Here is a 7379-nt window from a genome sequence, read left to right on the forward strand (position 1 = left end):
TAAAATATAGTCACTGTTGCTATGGTAACAGGAGTATTAGCTAATTGTGCACAGCAAGGTTCTACAAATAACTTCCAGGTTAAAAAACACCCCGTCAATCAAGTTTCTCAGTATTGCCAGTCGAGGAATAAATGTTAGTTAGGGAGAGTGTTCCTGTTCTTTAAGTGGTGCCATGGGGTCATCTGCATCCAGGTAAAGGGGCAAATGGTTTTAAAAAACATAAGAACTAGGAGCAGGAATAGTCCACCTGGCCCTTCGAGCCAGCCCCACCATTCAGCAAGATCATGGCTGATCTTTTCATGACCTCAGCTCCACTTAGCCACCTCTCATGTAACCTTTAATTCCTTTACTGTTCAAAAAAAATCTTTAAGAGCACTTCATTCAAAAAGTACATCACATAAACTTTCCTGCAATTGTTGTACTGACTTAGTAGCAAAATTAAGCCCACACCTCAGACAGCGTGACTTATACCGGTACATTTCTGTACCTTTTTACTTAAAAAATGTTAAACTGGGACAAGCAGAAAAAAAAATGCATTTACGTAACACCAAGAGGAATTCCTGAAACATTTTACAGCCAATGAAATATTTTTTGAAATGAAGTCACTATTATAATGTGTGAGGTAGCCAATTTGCATACAGGAAGATCTGAAAAATAGGAATCTGATCATGTCCAGAGCTTTTGGTGAGTTTGATTGAGAGATAAACATTAGTGAGGACATCAAGGAGAACTGCTCCTCTTCGAAATAATGGCACATGGCTCTCAATGTCCACGTGAAAGGGCAGCACTCCATATTCCTGCTCCCACACTTCTTCATCCCAACACCCTCACAATCCTGGATCTTGACACAAGGTGAGATTGGAATGTTACAGTTGGGTGTTCTGTGTACCACCTCCTGATTGCCTGAGTTTTGCATTAAGGCCCAGGATGTTTTTGGGATGTTTCTTGGATCTTCCTTGACACAAGGATCAAGGGCCAATTGTATTCTTGCCTCTCAGTCAGCACATTATGCATTCAACTAGGTGAAAGTGAGCACTGCAGATGCTGGAGATTAGAGTCAAGAGTGTGGTGCTAGAAAAGCACAGCAGGCCAGGCAGCATCCGAGGAGCAGGAAAATCAATGTTTCATCGATTACAATGTACTTCCAGTGTAGTACTGAGGGAGTGCTGCACTGTCAGAGCTCCCCTTTTAAATCAGACACTAAACCAAGGTGGCACTTGCTTTCTCAGGTAGTTTTATTGTGCACAAATTGGTTGCTGCATTTCTGACATCATTGCAAGTGTGTTCACGTCAGTACTTTGCTGACTGTAAAGTGCTTTGGGATATTCTGGTAATGAGGTGTAAGATTGTCATTTTTAACTATAATGTTGCTTCAATTTTCCATTAAAAAATACAAATTGAATTTTGTTTTGTTAATGATGAGAAAAAGTTAGTGTCATTTGCTTACATCTGTGAACTTGAATGTCTAATTCGAATCCTTGTGAGTCAGAAGAAAATAGAGAGGGAGTTGCAAAATAGAGAGAAAAATGTTATGTTTCTTTCCTCATTCAAATTGATTTTTTTTAATGTCACAAGCAAGTTTGAAAGCAAGCAAAGCCTCGATGATCTAAACAGATAGGAAGGACGGGGAAGAATGGAGCAAATTTAATTCAGATTGAGTTCAACTTTTTAAATGTAAATATTAAACAGGTTAATTAGAACCGCTACAGTGTGAAAACAGGCCCTTCGGCCACAAGTCCACACCAACCCTCTGAGGAGTGACCCACCCAGACCCATTCCCCTGACTAAAAACCTACACTATAGGCAATTTAGCATGACCAATTCACCTAACCTGTACATCTTTGGATTGTGGGAGGAAACCCATGCAGACAAAGGGAGAACATGCAATCGCCCGAGGCTGGAATCGAACCCGGGTCCCTGGCACTATGAGTGTGTAGCAGTGCTAACCACTGAGCCACCGTGTTACCCCAAAGCATTATAACAAAAGAACCAAACGGTCAAGGGAAGCTGATCCAAATGAAATCAGATTGTCATCCTGATAAGAAGGCAATGTTATCATTGGATTATTAACCTGGAGACCTGGGTTCAAATCTTGCTATGGCAGACGAAATAGTTCGAATTCAATAAAAATCTGGAATCAGAAGTCCAATGAATAGATTTTGAATCACTTGTTGGAAAAACTCATCTGGTTTGCCATTGCCTTTAGGGAAGGAAACTGCCATTCTTACTTGTTCTGACTTACAAGTGACCCCAGACCCAAAGCAATGTGGTTGACTTTCAATCTCAATTAGGGATGAGCAATAACTGTTGGCCTAGCCAGCAAAACCCTCATCTGATGAATAAATGCAAAAGAAATTGCTGGTTTTGATGATCTACCAAATCGTAAAAAATTTCTTTTGTTCTAGTGAACATTCTCCCTCCCCAAAGACACCTAGGTGTGGGTGTAACCATAGAAGAATCAAAAAAAGGTGGCACTGGAAAAGCACAGTAGGTCAGGCAGCATCTGAGGAGTAGGAGAGTTGACATTTTGAGCATAAGCCCTTCATCAGGGATGTAACCATGGAAGAGTGGTAGACAGTCTAATGCTATGACCACCTCCCCCTCCCCAGCCCACTGCCTGGGCCTATTGAAGGTCACCTTAGCCAGGCTGAGGAGCAGGTCCATGAGGAGGCCCTCAAACCTGCCCATGTCAGACCCCTGTGGCCCTGGATGACAATCTGATTTCATTTTGATCAGCTTCCCTTGACCGTTTGGTTCTTTTGTTATAATGCTTTGGGGTAACACTGTGGCTTAGTGGTTAGCATTGCTACACACTCAGTGCCAGGGACCCGGGTTCGATTCCAGCCTCGGGCGACTGCATTTTCTCCCTTTGTCTGCATGGGTTCCCTCCAGATGCTCCGGTTTCCTCCCACAATCCAAAGATATACAGGTTAGGTGAATTGGCCATGCTAAATTGCCTAAACTCCCTGATATTTCAAAATCCACCTTCAAATACTTTCAGTGGTTTAGCCTCCATCATTCTGTGATAGAGAATCCCAGGCATTCATGAACTTCTGACCGAACTTCTTTTATATCTCAGTTTTAAATGAATATCCCCTTTATTCTGTAACTTGTCTCTGAGTTTGAGTTTTTCCCAGTAGTAGAAGCATGTTCTCAACATCCCTGTCAAGCCCTCTGAGAATCTTGTATGTTTCAATAATAGCACCCCTTAGTCTCCTAAACTGATGAATAAAGGCCTAACTTGTTTCGTAGCTCTTGATAAGTCAACCCCTTCATCCAAGGAATTAGCTTAGTGAATCTCTTTTGAACTGCCTCCAACATCAACACGCCCTTTTTTTAAATACAGGGACCAAAACTGCACACAGGTGCAGCTTCACCCCAATGCAGTATCGTTATAACAAAACTTATTTCTAAACTCCAATCTGCTTACAATAAAAGCCAAAATTACATTTCCAATTTTAAGTACTTGTTGCACCTGCATGCTAACTTTTTTGTGTTTCATTCAGAAGAACACCCAAACCTCTCTCTGTTTAAGTATTCACCTGTCTTTCAATTCCTCCGACCAAAGGGCATGACCTCAGACTTTCCTACATCAAACTCCACCTTCCATGTTGTTACCCCATCTCTCTAACTATTTATATCCCCTTGCAGATTCATTATGTCCTCATCACAACCCACCTTCCCATCTATTTTTATATCATAAGCAATTATGGATCCATTGCCCTCCTCCAGGTAATTAATATAGATGGTAAATAATTAAGAGCCTGGGTCTAATCCTTTTCACACCCCATTGCTTGCATGATTCCAATCGGAAAGAGACACAGAAAATCCCAACTCTGTCTGTGTTAACCAATCCTCAATCCAAGATGATTCATTGACCCCAACATTGTGAGCTCCTATCTTTTGCAATAATGTTTACAAGTGGTATCTTAACAAGTGCCTTCTGGATACAAGCCATCAGGTCCTGGCTGGTTTCAATTTTGGCTCAATAATTTGGTTATTATCTTGTCCCAAGTGGTAGAGACTGTTACAGGATCTTTCCTTCCATTACACCTTGCTTATCTGTTACCTTTGGGATGTTTATTGTATCCTTTAATCTAAATATTGGTTTCAATTATCTGCTATTACTCTGCTGCTCATTACTAATTTATCCAGTTGCATCCTCAAAGGGTCCACACTCACGTGGGGTCACAATGGGCTCAGGGTTGCACTAATACAATGGACCCTGGGGATTGGAGTTGGGATTTGTGAAGCAGACTCAATGGGTTGAATGGCCTGTATCTGATCCTATAACTGATGGTCTTCTACTGTCTAATACCAGTCTGAGGGTTGGGGGTGGTGTGAGAGTGCGGACTGAGCTGAGGAGGAACTTCTTCACCTGAAGGGGTGTGAACCTGTAGGACTCCCTACCCAGTGAAACAGTTGAGGCTGCCTCATTAGATGTTTTTAAGGTAAAGATAGATGGAGTTTTCAACAGTAAAGAAATTAAGGGTTATGGTGAGCACGTGGGTAAATGGAACTGAATCCATAATAGGATCAGTCAGACCTTACTGAATGGCATAGCAGCTTGAGGGGTCAGAAGGCCTACTCCTGTTCCTAGTTTGATGTTCTTATGATGGAAGTTTTAGAGAGAGCTGAGCAAGCAGGTGATGGGGATGTTCTGATTGAGTGGATAGTTGAAAGGGAAGAAGGGGGTGATAGTACTCAGACAGGACAAGACGAACAGGCATTAGTCAGATGAAGGCGACAGGATGAGAGTGTGACAGAGGGAAAAAGATGGCAAGAAAGCCTCTGGGACTGCATTTTCCTTGCAACCAGTACCAGCACTGCTCCCTCCAGCCCCAGCTCCAGCCCCAGCCCCAGCCCCATTAAACTTGGCTGCTTCCCACTAATGCAAGTACTTTCTGTATCCACATCAATGTTTAAGAATCTCTTGTACATGTACAAGAACACACTAATTATGGACCGTTCATATCCCAGTAACACCATGTGATGTTGTTCAATTGTTCAGCACACACCACATGCTGGAGCTACTTCCCTTTTTTTTCAAAACAGTTGCTATGGAAATGGATTGAAGACAAATCTACCATTTAGAAATGGAGGAACCTGAACTCCTGACACGTTGTGGAAGGATTTGATTCTTTCGGCATTCGTGTAGAAACCGGAGTTGTTCATATGTTGCGCTTAGGCGGTTAGCGCAGGATTCCCATTTCCTGGCTTGTCTCAGCGTCTCTCGCCCGTAAGTGTTCAAAGTGTTCCAGCTCGGCGAACAGAACCACTACAACAAGCACCCGAGCTACAAATCTTCGCACAAACTTTGAACACTAGATAATTAATCCAGAGACCCAAGTAATGTTCTAGGGACCTGGGTTTGAATCCTGTAGATCACGGAATTTGAAAACAATTAAAAGAATTGAATGGAATTAAGAGCCTAATGAAGACAATGAAACTGTTGTCAATTGTCAGGAAAAAATGCATCTAATTAAATCCTGTAGGGAAGGAAATCTGCCATCCGTACCTGGTCTGGCCTACGTGCCCTCTGGGCAATAAATGCTGGCTGCACGAGTGACACACACAAATCTCTCAAAACATAAGTGCTGAGTTGAAATGTGCAAGATTCTTAGAGCACGTGACAGGGTAGGTGCCAAAAGGATGTTTCCCCTTGTGGTACAGTTTAGGACCAGAGGATATAATCTCCAAATAAGGGATTGCACATTTAAGACAAAGTTGAGGAAGAATTTCTTCTCTCAGACAATTGTGATTTTTAAAAAAAAAGTTCACTGATGGGCTGTGGTGTGCTGGCTGGGCCAACATTTATTGCCCATCCCAGTTGCCCCTTGGGAAGGTGGTGGTGAGCTGCCTTCTTGAACTGCTACAGTCCATGTGCTGTAGGTGGGTCCACAATGCTGTTAGGAAAGGGAATTCTATCACTTACATCCAACAACCTTGACGGAATAGTGAAATATTTCCAAGTCAGGACGTTGAGTGGCTTGGAGAGGCCCTTGAAGGTGCTGGTGTTCCCAAGTATCGGTTGCCTTTGTCCATCCAGATGGAAACGGTCATGGGTTTGGAAGGTGCTGACTAAGGATCTTTGGTGAATTTCTGCAGTGCATCTTTTTTAGATTAGATTACTTACAGTGTGGAAATAGGCCCTTCGGCCCAACAAGTCCACACCGACCCGCCGAAGCGCAACCCACCCATACCCCTACATTTACCCCTTACCTAACACTACGGGCAATTTAGCGTGGCCAATTCACCTGACCCGCACATCTTTGGACTGTGGGAGGAAACCGGAGCACCCGGAGGAAACCCACGCAGACACGGGGAGAATGTGCAAACTCCACACAGTCAGTCGCCTGAGTCGGGAATTGAACTCTGGTCTCAGGCGCTGTGAGGCAGCAGTGCTAACCACTGTGCCACCGTGCCACCCACACGGTCTTGTACTATCTACTATCTTCTAGATAGTATACACTACTATTAATGAGTGTTGGTGGTGGAGGGAGTGGATGCTTGTTGCGATGGTGCCAATCAAGTGGGGGCTGCTTTGTCCTGGATGGTGTCAAGCTTCTTGAGTGTTGTTGGAGCTGCCCCCATCCAGGCAAGGGGGGAGTAATTCCATCACACTCCTGACTTGTGCCTTGTTAATTATGGACCAGACTTGGGGGAGTCAGGAGGGGAGTCACTTGCTGCAGTATTCTGAGCAGCTGACCTGCTGTTGTAGTTTGCGTGTTTTTGTGTGGTGAGTCCAGTTGAGTATCTGACCAATGGTGACCCCCGGTATGTTGACAGTGGGGGATTCAGTGGAATTTGTGATTTGTGGAATTCTTTACCTTAGCTGAGGCTGGTTTGTTAATATATTCGAGGCAGAGATAGGCAGGCTTTTAACCAGCAATGCAATCAAATGTTGTGGGAAAAGGCAGGAAAGTGGAGTTAATGATGTTCAGACCAGCCATGACCTCACTAAGTGGCAGAACAGGCTTGATGGGCTGAACAGCCTACGTCAGCTCACATGTATATGCTCCATTGTCTTTCTAGTGTGGGATATGGATCCACTTCTTTGTGACTCTGAGCTGGAAAAGTTAGCAACTGAGCCATAACTGCTATTGAATAACGGGCGAGGGGAGTCATTAGATGGGAGCGGTGCCAATTGCAGTGACAGTGGGAAGGACAGATGCGAAAAATGTGGAGAAGATTCACAAAAAACAGAATGAATCCCTGGCACGTAGAGGGTTAGTTCCAGAGACACAATAACTTGTCCTCTTGACGTTTGGAAAAGTCAGTCAGACAGACAGATGGCCTTTCCCCAGATCTCCAACATGTAAGTTAAGTAACTGAGCGAGATAGGGAGCCATGGGCTTGCAATCTGGAAAGACATGTAA

This window comes from Hemiscyllium ocellatum, chromosome 28 (assembly GCF_020745735.1).
Source record: "Hemiscyllium ocellatum isolate sHemOce1 chromosome 28, sHemOce1.pat.X.cur, whole genome shotgun sequence".
Taxonomy (NCBI): domain Eukaryota; kingdom Metazoa; phylum Chordata; class Chondrichthyes; order Orectolobiformes; family Hemiscylliidae; genus Hemiscyllium; species Hemiscyllium ocellatum.